This window comes from Pimephales promelas, chromosome 17, assembly GCF_988280905.1.
Source record: "Pimephales promelas chromosome 17, fPimPro1.hap1.1, whole genome shotgun sequence".
NCBI classification, from domain to species: Eukaryota; Metazoa; Chordata; class Actinopteri; order Cypriniformes; family Leuciscidae; genus Pimephales; species Pimephales promelas.
In genome coordinates this window covers 20195617-20215223 of record NC_142785.1, presented here as the reverse complement: position 1 = coordinate 20215223, position 19607 = coordinate 20195617, and the positions used below count along the sequence as shown (strand labels likewise).

At 36.7% G+C, this 19607-nt stretch overlaps 1 long non-coding RNA gene across 1 annotated transcript in view; it reads right to left on the bottom strand.

The window, feature by feature from the left end:
* Window positions 1–2388: 2388 nt before the first annotated feature.
* The window catches only part of LOC120471492 (uncharacterized), a 41419-nt gene continuing 24200 nt past the window's right edge, over window positions 2389–19607 (bottom strand). Inside the window, exons 2-3 of the long non-coding RNA XR_005620808.2 lie at window positions 12822–12904; window positions 2389–2906 (exon numbers count right to left, since the gene is read on the bottom strand). This is a non-coding gene — a long non-coding RNA (uncharacterized LOC120471492). The remainder of the gene's footprint in view (window positions 2907–12821; window positions 12905–19607) is intronic.

Genomic DNA, 19607 nt, shown 5'->3' with positions numbered 1-19607 from the left:
GAGTGTTTATGCATCAGAGGCTGGCACCAGCGGAGATAAAAGAGATTTTATCCAAATAGCACAGAGAGGACAGAAAGGGCACAGGGACAGTGCATAGCTATATACTGACTCACTTCACTTTTTCATCCATCTGTTGATCTATTCATCCGATGCTCTCTCTTATCTGTTTAGAACTCAGTATGGGCCTTGCTAAATATTGCTAAATATTGTCAAAACCACTGAACCTTTTACCTTTCTCTCATTCTTCCATGCAAAGAACTAACAATAAATGGCCTGAAAAAGCCTTAGGCTTAGTTCACCCAAAATGAAAAGATGACAACTCCTTCCATTGAAAGTCTACGCAACTACCCCTATCAAGCCCCAGAAAGACATCATTAAAGTAATCCATGTGAATACAGTGGTTTAACCTCAATTTTATGACACACAAAAACATAATTTATCACTCGCATCAACATACTGTAGGCTGGAGATTCATATTTTGTAAATAAAGAGTTAAATTATGTTTTTTTTTTTTTTTTTTTTTTTGCAAACTAAATAAAATTGAGGTTAAACATGGATTCACATGGATTACTATTACGTTGTCTTTAGAACCTTTCTGGGTCTTGAAAGGGGTAGTTCCGTAGACTGTCAATGGAGCGACAAAGTTCTCCGATTTTATCAGAAAGATCTTCCTTGTGTTCCGAAGATGAACTTAAAGGGTTAGTTCACCCAAAAATGAAAATTCTGTCAATATTTACTCACCCTCATGTTGTTCCAACCCCATAAGACCTTCGTTCATCTTCAGAACACAAATTAGGATATTTTTGATGAAATCTGATAGCTGGATCACTCCTCCAGGCTTCTTCATGTAATGAAACTTGTTCCCCGTAAGTTGTTAAGGACATCGTTAAAATAGTCCACGTGACTACAGTGGCTCAATCCTAAGTTCAAGTATCAAGTGATGAGAATACTTTTTGTGCGCAAAAAAAATAAAATAACAACTTTATTTCAACTATTCATTTCCTTCTCTGTGGACCAGCGTCGGCCAATAGTGAGTCTACGTGTGACGTAGCTCTACGCTATCACACTATGTTAACTGACTAGAGGCCCATAGAGAAGGAAATGAATAGTTGAAATGAAGTCATTATTTTTATTTGTTTTTGTGCTCAAAATGTATTCTCGTCGCTTGATGCACTTAAGATTGAGCCACTGTAGTCACTTGGACTATTTTAACGATGTCTTTAATAACTTTTTGGGGCCGGCAAGTTTCAATCCCTTAGAAGCCTATGGACTAGTATGGAGGAGTGATCCAGCTCTCAGATTTAATCAAAAATATCTTAATTTGTGTTCCGAAGATAAACGAAGGTCTTACAGGGTTGGAAGAACATGATGGTGAGTAAATATTGACAGAATTTTAATTTTGGGGGGAACTATCCCTTTAAAGGATTAGTTCACTTTTGAAAAAACTTTTGCTGATAATTTACTCACCCCCATGTCATCCAAGATGTCCATGTCTTTCTTTCCTCAGTCGAAAAGAAATTTAGGTTTTTGATGAAAACATTCCAGGATTTTTCTCCATATAATGGACTTCAATGGGAACCGGATGGTTCAGGTCCAAAAGACAGTGTTAATAACAGTTTCAGATGCAGCTTCAAATGTCTTTAAACGACACCAGACGATGAATAAGGGTCTTATCATGCGAAACGATCGGTTATTTCAATGCTTATTCCAAAAATGTAACTTTTCTAAGGACAAATGCTAGCCTTTCTCCATTCTGTGAGGCGCGTTTGCAACGTCACGTAGTACGTAATTACGTTCAAAAGGTCACAGGCGACGTAGCCAGAAGTACAGAATCAGAGTGTTTACAAGTTGAACGCATAGGTTGAACGTGAAAACTAACCCAAACGGCGTTTACAAAAAAGGAATTAAAAGGTAAAACAACGATGTCGGACGATTTTGATTCTGTACTTCCGGCTACGTCACCCGTGACCTTTTGAACGTAATTACGTATTACGTGACGTTACAAACGCGCCTCACAGAATAGAGCTAGGCTAGCATTTGTCCTTAGAAAAGTTACATTTTTGGAATAAGCTTTGAAATAACCGATCGTTTCGCATGATAAGACCCTTATTCATCGTCTGGTGTCGTTTAAAGACATTTGAAGCTGCATCTGAAACAGTTATTAACTGTCTTTTGGACCTTGAACCATCCGGTTCCCATTGAAGTCCATTATATGGAGAAAAATCCTGGAATGTTTTCATCAAAAACCTAAATTTCTTTTCGACTGAGGAAAGAAAGACATGGATATCTTGGATGACATGGGGGTGAGTAAATTATCAGCAAAAGTTTTTTCAAAAGTGAACTAATCCTTTAAGTCTAAAGGGTTTGGAACGACATGGGGATGAGAAACTAATGACAGAATTACAATTTTTTGGTGAACCGTCTCTTTAACTGATGCATTCAGTCAACAGACATTCAACCACGAAACAGGATGCAGATTTCCCAACACTTTGGACCATGTAGTTCATGAGCCTTTGCTCCAGGTGAAAGGATCACAGTCCACACTGCAAACAGATAAAAACGTCCTGCCAGTTTAGAAAGAAAAAAAGCAAGAAAGCAAGAAAGAAAGAAAGCATATATTAAGAAATAAGCATTTCTTAATTGGTGTTCACCAAAGCTTTCCATCACGCTAATCCCTCACTTCATCTTTCATATTTCATATATACCCCTCCGTCCCGTCCCCCAGTGGGACCCCATGTCCATTATCGTTGTTCTTGGGGCAGAATTCAGTCTTTCTTCTCTTCAAAAGCTCCCGACTGTCCAATCTCTCCAGTTATCTTTCTCTTCCTCTTTCTTTTTTCACTCCCTGACTTCCCCTGGTGGTCTGTGTGTTGGCAGACCGCGGGAGGGAGATGACTCTTCCATCTCTTTGAAATGAGAGAGAGAGAGAGAAATCGAGGTAGGGAAAGAGTGAGAGAGTCAACAGCATAGACATCAAACACGGCAAAGTCACGACAAAGGACATTTAGGAAAGCACTTTTGATCTGTTCCACACTCCACCTCCCTTTGCCCTCTTTAAACCTGCCTATTAAAAGTGTAACTCGAACCAGGTTTGTTGGCACAGGAGGAGACATGTTTGGGCTACGGTTACTCCTCTCAGGTCAAAGGTCATCGAATGGGTCTTGTTAGGTACACATGGGACTGTAACATAGCTTAACTTGTGAATTTATTAAAACTTTTGAAAATAAAAATAAAAAATTGATTTGTATTCAAGGTAGAAATGGACAGTTCACCCCAATGTGAGAATGTTGTCGTCGTCATTTACTCAACCTCATGTTGGTCCAAACGTGTATGACTTTCTTTTGTGGAACAAAAGCAAGAGAAGTTTAGCAGGATGTTATATTTTCTACACAATGACAGTGAATGGTGACCATGGAATGTCAGCAGAGGACAAGCCCTAAATTTAAGTTTCTGATCATTTCTACATGCTGCAGTTATTGTTAAATATGTACTTCATAACAGGTTTTCCATCTATGATTCCAAACATTATCATTTTTGTGTGGTACATAAAAACCACCAGCAACAAGAAGTTTGTCTACACACATAAAGCTATTGTATGACTTCAGACGAATTTAAATACAGCACAAGAGTCATATGAACTACTATTATGGCACTTTGGTACTTTCTGTTGATTTTTAGGGTTTTTAACATTCACTGTATGAAACAGCTTGAAACCTACTTTTATGATATATGGAAGAAAGTAAATCAAACAGATTTGAAACAACATTAGTTGATGACATTAATTAAAATATATATTTTTGCTTTTAAACCTATCATTTTAAAATGATTCATGTATATGAATCACAGGGCTACGGATGCATTGAACTGTGTGTGCTAACGTTAAACCAATGTTTTGTTAATCTCACAAAAGAACCCGAATCTACACAGTCGCTTTGGCACAGTTGGAGAGATGGATGTATTCGGCAGGAGAGACGCACTGATCGCTTTCATTCTGCCACTGGAGAGAGGGAACAAAGGACAGAGTTCAAGGGTCAGAACTGCAGGCCTCAAAAGAGTACAAGACAAAACATACAAACACGCATACCAACACACTCAAAACTACAAGCCTAACACCAACAAGCATAAAAACACAAAAACGCCCACACACGTTCGTTTTATTAAATATTAAAATCTGGTTGCAATTTGCTGTGCAGCAGGAAGGACTGTATTGATGTTTTTGGAAGAAGTCTATTCTGCTCACCAAGGCACCATTTATTTGATCAACAATACAGTAAAAGTAATAATGCGAAATATTATACAATTTAAAATAAATGTTTTCTATCTGAATACATTTTAAAATATAATCATTTATTCCTGTGACTCAGCATTCTTACTCCAGTGTTCATAAATTATTCTAATATGCTGATTTGGTGCTCAGTTCATATTGGAGCTCAATTATTAATAATGGTTTTTATTACAATCTAAAAACTGCTGGGCTGTTTTAACCCAATTTTGGGTAAAATATGGACAAACCCATCCTTTGGGTTAAAAATGTAATTTAAAAATGTAACCCAATGGCTGGGTTTGTTGGGTTAAAACAACCCAACATTTATTAGAGTGTATTATCAATTAAAAAAAATGCTTAATATTTTTGCGTAAAGCACTGATTTCAAGATTCTTTGAATGATTAGAAAGTTCAATGAACAGCATTTATTTGAAATAGAAATCTTTTGTAGTATTAAAAATACTTTAATGACACTGCTGAATGTCCCCACCCAAAACCCTTACTTAACCCATACTTTTGAATAATAGTGTTATTACAGTTTCCACAAATTTTAATCCGCAAAAAACTCTTTTCAACATCGATAATAATAAGAAATGTTTCTTGAGCACCACTCATTCGAAACTTTTGACCGTTAGTGCATCAATACCAGCCACAGCATAATTTAAAATAATTTATATTTGAGGTACTATGAGAGGATATGAAGTCAGCAGTTTGTTATAAAGCTTTCATCCGAGACAAGTGTGGACAACGGAGATATTAACAAACTTACAAAGAGATTAAAGGAATGAAAGTCTGGTTCAAATGCTATTAAGAGGCCAATGAAAGAATAACCACATCAATAAATGTCATGGATTTAAAAGCTGGCACAAACAAACGCTCAAGGACAATCGTGTTGTGTTTACTCTCTGCTTGGTGTGCATGAGTGTCCATTCTTGAAAACCTTCAGGAAACATGTCTCTACAGGGTGTGTCATAAGCATGTAATCTTGGGAGAGTGCTCATAAAATGTCCTAAAAGCTTTCAGGGTCAGTGTTTGAGTAAGTGCACATGTTTGTTTAACCATCTTAGTGTGTGGTTTATGTTCCTTGGGGTCTCTTGGTGTTATGTAATGCAGGTCTTCTGCAACTTATTAAAGTTTTCAGTGATGTTTGTATGTGTGTTTCTGTGTATGTGTCATAGCAACCTGTTGGTCATGTTAAGTATGTGTTTTGGCTACACTTAAAGCAATAGGTCACCCAAAAATGAAAACTCTGTCATTGTTTACTCACCTTTATGTCATTTGAAATAAGTATGAATTTTCATGGAACACAATGAAAGAGTTATATAAAGCAGAATTAAAGTCAAAGTTGTTCTTATAGTGACCACCAGCTTGTTCCACACACAAAACTATATGACTTCAGAAGACTCAGAAAAGCTGCATGGATACTTATAGTATGCTTTTTATCCCTTTTGGAGCTTGACAGTCCCTGGTCATGAACATTCTTCATGACTTCTCCTTTTATAGTCCAAGGAATAAAGAAAGTCATCCAGTTTGGAACGACATGAGGGTGAAATGAGAAAACTTTTATTTTTTATGGGTGATCTCTTGAATTCAAATATTCATGCAGAGCAATAAAAATCCCATTACATCCATATAATACTGTTCACTTTGCAGTGAGATTGAACCATTAAGGAGGAGAGGCCACCAGATAAGATTCCTATGCAGAGAAGAAAACAGTTCTAGAGACAAGGACCTTTTTGCTGCTCTTGTTGGAGAAGGGTCATGGTATCTCAAATGAGCTTTTGAGAGGTTTGAGAGATATGATGAAGCTTGTTTAGACTCATTCCTCATATTTAAGCATAGGGCTGCAAAAATACAGTAAAAACACTAATTTATTTAAAAGAAAAGTTTCTCTTCAAAAGCAAAAGAGCTTGTGTAGCATGTTCAAAGGCATGACTAAAGGATGTTTGAGCTCTATTGATGGGAAATGCATGGCCAAAAACACATATACATATGAGCACACATGCACTCAGTCTATCTGAATGTCTTACCCTCCATTACATTGATGGCCAAGTATGTGACTGTGTAAAGAGGTGTGCTTCAGTCTGAACTGTATCTCAATCTCACTCAGTATCTATCTCCAGGGAGATGGTCTGAGGTCAGACTTTAAAAGCCCAAGAGAGAGGTCCTATCTCAGCAACACTTTCCAGCGCCTCTCCATCTCTACGCTACCAGATAGCACAGAAGCAAAGCCAGCTATGTGTCTGCATATGGGTGGAAGCATGTGACATCACTGAAACAAATGTCTTCTGTGGTTTCTATGAAGGCAGATGGTCACACATTCAAAGCCAATGTGGTCATGTAGTGTTTGCCTCACAGACCCAATTAAAAGAGAGACGGAGTCAGAAAACAGATTTTTGTCTAACGTACAGTTCACAAATATAAACATGTAAATTGGGGTTATGCGCAACAAATTTCCATTCTCTGTAAAACAGGTCGCATCGCTTCCGGTTCAGGTCTTTGTGAAATATAGAGCCATTTTCCCCGAGATACCTTCAAAAGAGATAGATGAGTATAACCGATGTCCATAATAGCGTATGCAGACTGATATCTAAAAGTTATTTGTTCCTTTTCTCACCGTCGAATAAACTCCAACGATAAAAAGAACTAGCTTAGCTGATTATTACCTTAACAGTCAATGGATATCGCCTCCAGTTCGTACTGACGTCAGCACTTTGTCTGACAAGCGGATGTAATGAGACCTGTTTTCTTGTTTGTTCATGTGACATTTGTATTTAAAGCTGATAACACTTTTTTCAGCATGCCACATGGATGTTAGTGCACAAATGCAACAGCAGTAATTCAGGAAATTTCAGATGAGCTTGTTATTTAAAAATGAAAACGAAGCAGCAAGAAGTTTGAAATATAGTGCAATGGTGCCGAACTAAGAAAGTAGCAGTTAAGAAACCATCTGATCATAGAGATGTGGATATGTTTGCACCACTTCTGCATTTCCCCACTCCAGTATATTCATGTTTTTACTCTCATGTAACCTTGGCTGACTGATTAAACCAATTCATCTGAAAAGATTTCCTTGTCATTTAATCACCATGGACCAAGGACAATTTGAAGATAAAAGCTGCCACAAAATGTTCCGGAAGGACTGTGCGGGAGACTTGGTTTTTAAAAAAAACCCTCCAAAACAGCTTTGTTTAGGCCAGATATTATTAGAAATGACGTCACACTTATGTGTTCTTTGATTTAATTTAACGTATATTTGGGGTTTAAAGGTTTATTTTACGTCAAATCATTTTTAAAGAAAAAGTTCAACCAAAAAAGAAAATTCTCATATAATGTACTCACTTTTATGTTGTTCCAAAGAAGTTTGACTTTTTTTAATCTATATAAGAATACTCACACAATTTATTATTCAACAACAATTAATAGTGACCACATTAAGCTCCAAAGAGAAAACAATCCAAAAAAACAAACAAAAAAACATCTCAACGTAATCCATTTGTGGTGTGTGTGCTTCCAAGCATCCTCAAGCTATTCAACATCATGGCTTGAGTCAAACAGTACGAAATGTAATTTGTGATTCACAAAAAAAATATATATATTTTTATATTTAACAATATGTTTTATTACAAATGGTGAACCAAATGAATTGATTAATTTAAAAGATTCGGTTCAAAAGAATGTTTCGAGACCAGACCATTGGTTCACTATATGGCTGCATCCGAAATCGCATACTCTTGAGTAGGTATTTATTTTGAAAAAGTAATTTCACAAAGTATCATATGGCCTATCAGTATCCATGTACATCATATACAGAATCTCATTGTTAGTAGGTCATTCAGGTAACGTTTTGCCTACTCTTTAATGAGTAATGTGTATTTGGACATACTTCTTTTGTCACATACACTGTTGTTCACTTACTATATAGTAGGGAAGTATGTAATTTCAGATACACCAAGAGCAAGTGGCAAGAGTTTCAAAAAACCTCTGAACAATACAGCAACAACAGCACCAAGGTTTGGAGTGAAATGAGGGTGAATATTTAACAGATCTTAATTTTTTGGGTGAACTGTTAATTTGTCAAAGGGATAGTTCACTTTGAAATACATTTTTGGTACGTTTTAGCTTACCTCAAGGGCATCCAGGATGTAGGTGTCTTTGTTTCCACAGTATTTTCAATTTTGATATTTTTAGGTCAAACCGTTCTTGTCTGTCAGTCATATAATGCAAGTCCAAATAAAACATAATTTAAGGACCCGTAAATGTAAGTACACATTGATGGCCCAAGACACAAAACGAGCGGTTTGTGTGAAAAAAAGAACAGTATTTATTAGAGCCGTCAAACGATTAATCGCGATTAATCGCATCCAAAATAAAAGTTTGTGTTTACATAATATACGTGGGTGCACTGTGTATATTTATTTTGTATATATAAATAAATACACACACATGCATGTATATTTAAGAAAAAAAATATTATTTATATATAAAATATTTAGATTTATATATAATATAAATATATATATACAGTATATACATGCAAATATGTCTTAAATATATACAAGAATGTGTGTGTATTTATATATATATACAGTGTTTCCTCTACATTCATTCTCCCGTGGCGGGCCGCCACACTTAAAATCCTCCCGCCACGGTTGCAGCTTCTCAGTGACGTCCGATATTCTGCATAGTATTATGTTATTTTGTTAAGCCCCACTAAAGGCATAAAAAACTTTGTAAAGCACAATCAAGTTTTCACCCTATATTCCAAGACTTCTAAAGTCATTGTATAATGTGTAATTTTAGTCGCTAAGTTAAAGTTAACGGAAAGTCATCTCGCCTCAGTCATTCTTCATTCAGAATTCAGCGCGTCGCGTTCGTTTGCGACACGACGACACACTCTTCAAGGTCAATATTCCCATTATTATACTTTATTTGTAGATAAAGCATAAAGTAGATGGTTTTCATAAAATGACTTTATCTTGCTGGAGTGGAGTTTATTGCCCTTTCACATTCCCTTCTCCCGGGTGTATGTGAGATTACAGCATAGAGTCGAGAGAGTGCTATTGTTCTTCATGCGCACTGAAATTTAAAACTGTTAAAAGAAAAGGCTCAAAAAACTGTTGCATATAGAATACACTAAGCATTAGTGCTGCACGATTAATCAAATCGCAATCGTATAGCGATCTCAAACCTATGCAATTATATAACGCAAAATGCCGCGATTTTATATGAAATAAACAAATTAGGGCTATTAACGCAGCATCTCTTCATTTTTGTCATCCTTTGACTAGTGTTACACGATCCCGCTCTTATTCGTGCAAATGCCTTTTCGCATTTTGCACGACAAGAACTGAAAAGCTGCCTGTGAATGCCCTAAATGAGACTCGCAGAAAGACGCGCGCCATAATGCGCATGCACTGACGCGTGCCAGAATACAGTTCTCTTTCGAGCTTGAACGAACAATAGCACACACAATTATGCCAAAATGTCGTTTTGTCGAGTATCTTCATAACGTAAGAAAAGTCTTATGGACGAAAAGAGTTTTGCTATGAGGCGCATGTGAGATCCGCGTCTCGGCAACGGGTGCTCTTAAAGGGCCAGCAGCGAATAAAGCGTTCTGTCAGTAAAGTTAAAAGAACAAAGGGAAATTAGAAAATTACTCACTGATCTTGACTAAAGAACTTTTGTAGCTTTAATAAGGATTATTCTATATATAATTTATAATTCATGCAGCGCAGACTGTTTGATAACTTTATTCAATTTCTGTATCCTACCTGTTAAGACAGGAAGGGCACAGGTAAATATGGTTTTTATTATGGGTTTATGTGGGGATTGTTTGAAGTTCACTTAATTTAAAAGTTGTTAAAAAAATTTTTTAGCCTAATAATTTTTTTAAAAAAGTTGATAGCTTTCACTGTAATGATGGTTTGGTTGGTTTATTGATCATTATAGGTGTTATCAATCATTTAGTTGTTGTTTTTAGTTTGAGTTGAGAAATAAACATTAATACACAGAATGATCACTAATCTGTGTGTGCATTTTACTTTAGAACCAAGCAAGTTGGACTCATGAAAGCATTTTATTATATCGGAATCGCATATCACAATTGCAATATTGACCTCAGTAATGGCAATATGACATTTTCCCCAAATCGTCCAGCCCTACTAAGCATATTATAGATCTAATCCCTTCGCTATGTTCTTTTCAATGTGAAGCGTTGCGTGCTGTGACTTGGTGTTGCTTCAAGTGCATCATTCTGCACACGGGATGCGCATGATCGATTATAATAGAGACAAGGGGGCGTGGCCTAAGTGAAAATATCAGCCCCCCCCCCCCCCCGCCGGGGGAAATGGGCCTGCCCCCACAGCTTGGAAAAATCCTAGAGGAAACACTGTATATATATATATATATATATAGAGAAAATAATTATACACAGTGCACCCACATTATGTAAACACAAACTTTTATTTTGGATGCGATTAATCGCGATTAATCGTTTGACACAGCCATAGTATTTATATTGTTTTTACCTCTTGTAACCACAGCCACGTCCAAGTGATCTAAGGGGGCCGGCGCTTCGGTCTGCGTGAAGTACGTTTTGTGACATACACCGGCGAGAGATCACTTTCTGCGCTTGCGAGGGCCGAAGCATCCCGCGCCCTCAGATCACTTGGACGTGGCTGTGGTTCCAAGAGGTAAAAACTATACAAATACGGTTCGTTTTCTCACACAAACCGCTCGTTTCATGTATGGGGCCATCAACGTGTACTTACATTCACGAGTCATTAAATCATGTTTAATTTGGACTTCTCTTTGAGGTGGTGACCATAGACCTGCATTATATGACTCACAGACAAGTACGGTTTGACCTAAAAATATCAAAATTTAAACTACTGCGGAAACAAAGAACCTACATCTTGGATGCCCTTGAGGTAAGCTAAAACATACCAAAAATTAATTTCAAAGTGAACTATCCCTTTAACTTTTAAGCACACATTCTGCAAATAACGATGCCATCAAACATTTCAAGAAATCGACTTTGTCCTTCACGGCTTCAGTATAGGTGTGGCGACGGCGAGTGGGTGTCTAGTGGTTTCAGAGTTAGTCAATGCAGTGCACTAACTTTCTCAAACCTGTGGGTGGCACAAAGATCACCTGCACGCTGCCATGAACTTGTGATTTATGTAAGGTTGAGTGTGTATGTGAGAGGATTACATTCTCACTCTGGACTTTATCCACTGCTTCCTGCCAAGCTTTGCCAGTCGGTCACAATCAGACTAATGGAATGAAGTTTATCAGAGCAAGATGAACTTTGACCTGTAAAGCCTAAACAAGACTCGAGACAGGGTGAGGCTCATAATAGACACTTAGCCTATCGTATGTACGGAATTCCCACAAACACACACTCATTTTTAATTGAATACTGAATAGAAGGAAGATCAAGAGTGTCTTTTCCTGCTGCTGGAGGAAAGAATAAAAGCCAGGTATGACCTACCACAGAGAGGACAAAGAGATGACTCTGTAGCAGGTAAACCAAGACATCTGCTGAAACATGGGATGAAACACTGTCATCCATCTGAATTCTCTCTCTCTCTCTGTCTGTCTGTCTCGTTGCTCACTCTTTCTATCTCACTTTCTTTCTGGTATCAAAGCGACATTGCTTTGGCTAATCAGCTACTCCTTTGATCCCTGTCTGTCAGGACCCCTGGGGACTCTAGGTTGCCCTTTTATCTGCCTGACTACTGGGTCTTTTCAGAGAAAAGAGTGATAATCTGATTAACTGTAATACTTATCCTAGAAAGAGAGAAGAGGAGAAAGAGGGAGAGATAGAAATACAAAAAGAAAGACTGAGAGAGCAAAAGACTTGTTTGGATGGAAAAGGGTGTGGAGACTTGTGTCTCTCAAACTATGCACGACTTCTGGTGAAAATTAAGCAAAAAAATAAAAATAAATGCCTAAAACGATCAACAGTGCACAAAAGTCCTGAACATACAAATCAGACACACCAAAGACAAACATATTAGATATATATAAGCAAACAAAAGAAATCCCGGCGTTTAGATTCAAATACAAATACTGAGCCAAATGCAACAACTGGACAAGTTTTACTGCTGTTTGTTTTCAGGGTAATTAGTTTGGAAGGACAAAGTTGCTCAACCTATTACCTATTCAACCCCCCAACCGCCCATACCCCCCATCCACTTCCTCTTCCTGTTTGTTCCAAGAACACCCTCAAACAACTTGATCTCTCATGCACCATTTCTATTTTAACATCAGTGACACTTACTTTTACTTTTATATTTCCCATTTTAATTTTAAGTTTTTTATTTAAAACTGCTGCATGCTTTTGTCATTATTGTTCAGTATGTCTATGTTGTTATTATGTCTATATAGTTTTTCAAAAATTTTACTTCAGTTTTAGTTGCACGCACTGCAAAGTGTAGAAAAGGCAAGCAATGAAGAGCAGTGAGAGAGAGGAGAGTGAACATGTCTAGACCAGGCCAGATGGAACAAGATATGATGTCCGCTCAAGAAAATATTTTAAATGGTCACTTACTTTAAGGATGTCCTTTGATGGAACGCATGACGGATAGGAATGCGCAAGCTCCATTTTGAGGGCATGATAAGAGCTGCGCCAGTCTGAAATCATGTGAGAAAACAGTGAATTGATTTCAGAAGTTCTTGTCTAAAAATTTTTACAGTTGAATGAACACCTACTGTATGTTTCTTATACTGATATCAAGTGGCATGGATGTAGCATTATGCAAATGCAATAGTTCTCAGTTACAGATGCCATTTCAGAAATTCGCTATTCACAAGTTAGACATTATTGTATATATAATAATGGGGGTTAATGAGATAAAGGTATGCGATTTTAAAATGGCAACCCCCAGGAGGCGACCTTCTCCATGTAAAATAAAACAGCTTTTATTTGCTTTTAAATAATATTCTTTATAGTATTTTCTTATATTATTATATCATTAATGAACACATTCAAAATGGTAAGATTTTTTAAATGTTTTTAATGCTCATCAAGGCTGAATTTATTTGATAAGAAATACAGTAGCATTGATCAAAACCGTTTTTTTTAATTGAAAGTTGAAAAGAGAAATATTTTGTAAGTTTATAAATGTCTTTACTGTCACTTTTGATCAATTTAATGCATCCTTGCTGAATAAAAGGGTACCAGTATATATCTGCCCGTTCTCATCCCAAGGCGTCCTATATTATAGGCGTCCTATACTAATAGGCGTCCTATTTTTGTCAATGTGTAAAAAAAAAACAGACCTAAACGTACACATAACCGAAGTGTGTTATATTGACGCTTAAGGGTGCCATGTGCGTTGGATGTCTACGCATTGGCAAAAGTGTCAGTATATGACGCCTTAGGTCATATACTGACATATACTTACTTGAGAATGTGTTGCAGCCATATATATATATATATATATATATATATATTCTTACTTTACTGATCCCAAACTTGATTTAAACATGATTTAAAAGTATTTTTTATTTTATTTTTCAAAAGTAATGTTCATTTCTGGAGGTTAAAAAAAACTTTTCAATGGAAACAAAATCTGACTGGAATAATACAAGGACCTTTAAAAAAAAATTAAAAAAAACTCTGTCTCATTGACTCAAGTTATGAACACAAATAGCAGTCAACCAATATACAATATTTCACTTTATCCAAAAAGCATCTGTATGGTGCCTCCCTCTCCAGCTAAAGGTCTGTCCTTCACGTATCAATGGACACCCGCAACCACCATGAAAGAGCAGCAACAGACAGCAACATTATTATCTGTTTCATGCTTAAAGAGATCTTTCATACTGATGTCTACCGGTCACAAGATTTTTTTTTTTTTTTTTTTTTTTTAAACACAAAGCTTCTTTACTGAAGTGTTGAGGTGGTATCTGAAAGAAAAAAGTTTCAGATAAATGTAAAGAGATACACAGTTTTCTTTTTTAGACACAGCAATGCTATGGAAGAAGGTACATTGCCCGGCATACAGATGGATTAGTTAAAATCACTGGGATTCTTACAGGATTAAGAGTGTTCTGGCATTTCCATTGTGTTAGCGGGCTGGCAGGGTTTGGGGCCATTCATCCAAAAATAACATATGGCTTAAAGAGGGGGGAGAAAATTACCCAGCTGAATGGCAAAAACGACAGCAGCACACTGACAGCTTGTTTAGAGACAACCAATAACAGCAGAAACTTTTAAGTAATTATGTTTTTTTCGTAAAGTCTGATTTCACTTTTTGCTTAAAAATGACATACATGCAAACAAAAAAAGTCTAAAATCCACATCTCATTCTTGGATGCAGACACCCTGGCCTGTACGCACAACACTATGACATACAGCAAAGGTTAGGTTACACTCATTTCAGCCTGTTCACTGTAATTGCAAGGTTGTGTTTTCCATCAACCATACCATTTCCAAACTCAACTCTCATTAAATACAGTGGGAAGAAATGTTTGCGTCTGAATGTGATGTTTATGGACTATATAAGGAGAGATGGCCTCATTCACACAATAACAAACCTGAAACTGGATCTCTGATCCTCAGGAAATTTAGAAGGAAAAGTGGGTTTTTAAAAGGCAGAATTTATGTCAGAGATAATGCTTTATGACCCAGCTTGTCATCTCAAATGAATGATAAGAACTTCAGAAATATTTTCTAAGAGTTTGATTGCTGTTTGGAAAGAGGGGAACTGATTGGAAATACTGTAGCTGCACAAAATCCTAAATTTCCCAAACCACAGTTAAAGTCGGAAATGCGTTTGTTTATTTTCATTGCAGTAAAAAACGATCTAATGAAGACAAAAAAATACTCTGGTTGGGATAACAGTTGCGTGTGTAATGGGCTGTGCGAATTTTCCCACACTGTGTGAGTCATCAAAAGAATGATGCCACCATCAACTCCGATTCTCATGTTCCATCTCCAGCAGACTTAGAGAGGACTCTGATGAAGATGTAGTTTTACATCGAAACGTTAGTCAAGTTTTGCACCTCTAATAAATTTGTTCTCAAGAAGATTTTTTGCACTGGTGATTCTCCCTTTCTATTGGTGATATCTTTGAGAAAAATCTGGAAAAACTGGGCCATTTGCACACATTATTTTGTATGAGTCCTCCATATCGTTTGGCCTTTTTGTCTCTTGATACCTCAAAACAAACTTGTACATTTGTAAACTGTAATTGCTGAAAAACAAATTGCACAAAAGTGATGTATTTTTGTATTATCTGTGTCTGATTGAACATTAATCTCATATGGTCTGATTTCACAAGATGAAACCATGCTTGGCCTGATCCAGCACTATTTCAAATGCAATCAGTACACAAGCAGAGTACAGAATACTATATTACCCCATTTACTGACTCCAAGTGCTTGTGTAAGAAACCGCAAACTGCCCAAGTTTTCTCCCTTGTCGCCACAAAGCATCCTTGCAGTCTTGCAGAGGAATGGCAGGGTCAGAATTCCCCATTATCTGGAGTCTATTCCAATTACTTACCCCTTTATTGCAGAGAAAGACAAAGCGCACAGGAAATGAGATAAATGTGCTGAAATTACAGCCTATGATTGGGTCTCCGCTCCCACTACTGTGTCTGAATCCATTTGGGATGAAATGGTTCTGTTGGGTGCTTCAAGTATCAATGCTGTCTGCTATACACTCAGGAACTGAAAATAGACAACACGAGTGTGTACAGTATGTGTCGAAGGAGCACAAGGGCCTCAAAAGCGGTTCCAGAGTTGAGCTTAACATCAAAAAAAAAATTTTAACCTAAGGCATGCACACTACCCTGTAATTCAGTGAACTTTGACCCGGTTTCAATTTGAAGGCTGGTGTCTGCAAGTCGTATTCTCTCTGTGTTTCCTATAAAGCAGCAATTAATTGTGCTAATCAGAAAGCATGCTAATGGCAGTGAAATACCAGCCTAAACCCAATTACTGATGCAGACCTATCAGTAGGCTTCTTAAACTCTGCGTTGACATAGTTACAGTATAAAAAGAAAGTAGCTGGTTAAACATACAGACATGTAAGTTGTCCCCATATTTCATCTTAGGGCTAAAATCAGAATTTAGTCTGGCCACACATTTAAAAAGTCTTACTAACCCTCTGGAATCTTGGACCAGGACGGATCCATGTCAGGCCCAACACCGCAAAGATCTGTATCTAAACTAAGACCAACAAACCGAGGTCAATGCTTTCAGTGTTGCCTCTAGATGAGCTTTCACCTTTTGGACTGGTACGTTTTAGGACAATATTCATGCTGCTTCATGTAATCTGCAAGATTAAACTGTATTAACATTATGTATCCCTTTTTATTCACTTACTTTTTTTAATGAAAGGAAAATGTTCTGTTTTTAGGTTTATTGCCTATGGCTTTGTATTGCTGTGATAAATCAATGAGGTCACTCTGTCCATTTCTTTTACTGTCTTTGGTTATTATGCCGTTCATGGTAAATGCAATACAACATTGTACTTGAACTTGACTGAAGCTACATGCCGTCCGTATCGTAGCCTACTTTCTATTTCCTCTTTTACATAGGCGTAACATATTAACCCTATAAAGATTACTGTATCATATTTTGATACACACATTTCCATAGTCTTTAAAGTATAATATATGAGACTCATCATGGGCAAACGTTTTTCAAATGCATTTTGATATTTTGTCTAAAGATCTGCTTCGTTTAAGAAAAAAAGATTTTTCTGACCATTATTTATAGCTAATGTAGATTTTTCAAATTATATTAAAATTAAAATAACTTTTAAAAATCTAAATTAAAACATGCAAATATCCTGTAGCTCTTTTAGGTTTACAGTTTTTAAGCTACAGTTGCCAAAACAGCATGAGACACTTACTGTATTGCAATGATGAATGTATTGTTTAATTACACTTGAGTCAATGTGATTGGACATTAATCTGAGTGTGCATCACAACATTTTAGCTCTGTTCTTTTTTTTTTTTTTAAAGTTTGTTAAGAGTTTTCAAGTTAAACCCTCTAAACCCAAACTTAAATTGCCCTTACTGCTTTTTTGCCACCCAGATTAGAAGTCAAGTAATTTTGTTTAATTACCGGTAACAGTCTGAAGAAACATATTTCAGTCATAGAACGACAGGAGGACTTTATGTCACTACTCAGGTTTTAATTTGTGCCAACTCAAACAATCACACTGCCTATTGGCAACATGCCATAGTGACCCAGAACTGTCAGTCATCACCCCCTCAAAGATTTTCTTCTACCAACACTAGAACAAAAAAGTGCCATTCTGTTTACTTTGGCATTAAAACAGCTAACAAAGTCAGTCTGCATGATTCATCTATGTGCTTCTGTCCCTTTCTGCACATGCCTTCTGGCCAATTTGTTCGTCTGTGTCATAAATTTATTTATTTTGGCTGTGCTGTTCTAAATGCTGAACTTTACAACTTTAAACCAATCTATTTTTTAGGGGGAAAAATATATGGCCATTATTAATAAGTCATTGCACGTTCGCTTTCTGTCTCTCACCCATCCCTACCATTTTTGTCTCCATTCCTCTCTGCCAAAAAATGGCTATATACAGTATATGTATAGGCCTATATGTCTAGGCAGAGGGATAAGGGAAGTTAAGGGTTGTCTCTATATGGTTCAATGCAAAGCGTCTAAGTTAAGTTTTCCCTCTATTCTGAATTACTAAACTCTGCTAATACAACTTGGTGCGCAGTCTCTGCTATGTCCCTTCATCCAGAGACAACACAAAGAATTAAAGTGATGCAGCGTAAGCAAACACAGTTACAGTGGCATTGCAATGTGAAAATCTTCCAATAGCGAATAATCAGAATAATGAAAATTGCACGTAAAAGGGAGTGAATAGGTTTGCTCATGTCATATAAAGATCTTGCTGTGATTAAGTCCTTACTCTGTTAATTAGAAATAGCATTATTAATGCACATGTAAACATAGTCAATTTTGCAAAACATGTACCATGATTATATCACAGAAAATTGTGATAACGAGAGGATTCTGGGGCTCATTTGTCTCCAAGGACGTAGATAAACCAGTTCTGCTGAATCAGACTCTTCTCTCATGATAAAAGCTACATTCCGTATGGCTAACGGACGGCAGTGGCTAAATGGTTAAAGTAGGTAAATGTGAGGAAAGATGTGAAGCGCTTTGGTGGCCATTGGGTCTGTGAAAGCGCTATATAAATGCAGTGCATTTACCATTTATCTGCACGACCCACTCATTTTTCAATATTCCTCCAGTCTATCTGTCACACTTATTTCCTGCCTTACACTCCCCTTGCTTATCTGTTCTTTCCAAATATGTAAGAGCATAGTCTCTATTAACTCATTCCACAAAAATATGAATTCAGTTTTTAAAATCATTTTCTTCAGCAAGACATTGACTTTGGAAATTAAAGTGGTAAAGACACTCTAAAGTAAAGTAAAGTAAAATAAAATATATAAAAATAATAAAATTGATGGATGGATTATGAGAAGGCTATAATGATGTGGCTTTGTGCAGGATATCTGACAGGGGAACATGAAGCAAGACAGAGGACTAAACTGGAATTGCTTTTTCACAAAATGTTATGTTAAAATGAACATAATAATCTTGTCAAACCTTCACTTACTACTGTGTAAATATACTGGTCTAGAAACCTCCAGGGTGACATTTAATTGCTTAGGAAGTCTATTTTTTTTACTCTGCATTAGGGGAATAGGGGTTTGGCCTGAAGACTTGGCATGACAGCAGAGAAATCTAAAAGAAAGTGTAACATGAAGGCAATGTTTTTCACTGTTTGACTTGGCAGGGCAAGAGGAAGTAAACACCTACGCTCATTAAGGCAACAGTCAATGGTCAGCTTATGGACCAATGGAGGAATATGGAACTGGCCTGGTGGAAAAAAAAAAAACAGTACTAATAGGACTAAATGAAGTGAAACATACATGTGTATGGTTTTATGTAGAATTAATAATCCATGGTGCGTGAATGTGTGCACAACATTTGTACTCTGCAAAAAAATAAAGGAATAAAATACATTATGCTAGTGTGTGAGGTTTATGTTCTGTTTTATGGACTTTTACTTTGTATCCTCTTGTTTTCCTGTGTTCAGTTCCTGTTTCCTTTGTTCCCCACGTTCCTAATTTTTATTTGTTGTCATTGATACGAATTATGTCGCAACCTGGTTCTGGTTAATTTAGTTATTAAGTCCTGTGCATTTAAAAGAAGAACTCCAGCGCAATATGAACCTTTGGTCTAATAAAACACTGGTACCTAGTCAATTGTTCTCTGAGATTTGTTTTAATGATATCAAATGTAAAGAGTTTTATCACTAAAAACTGTT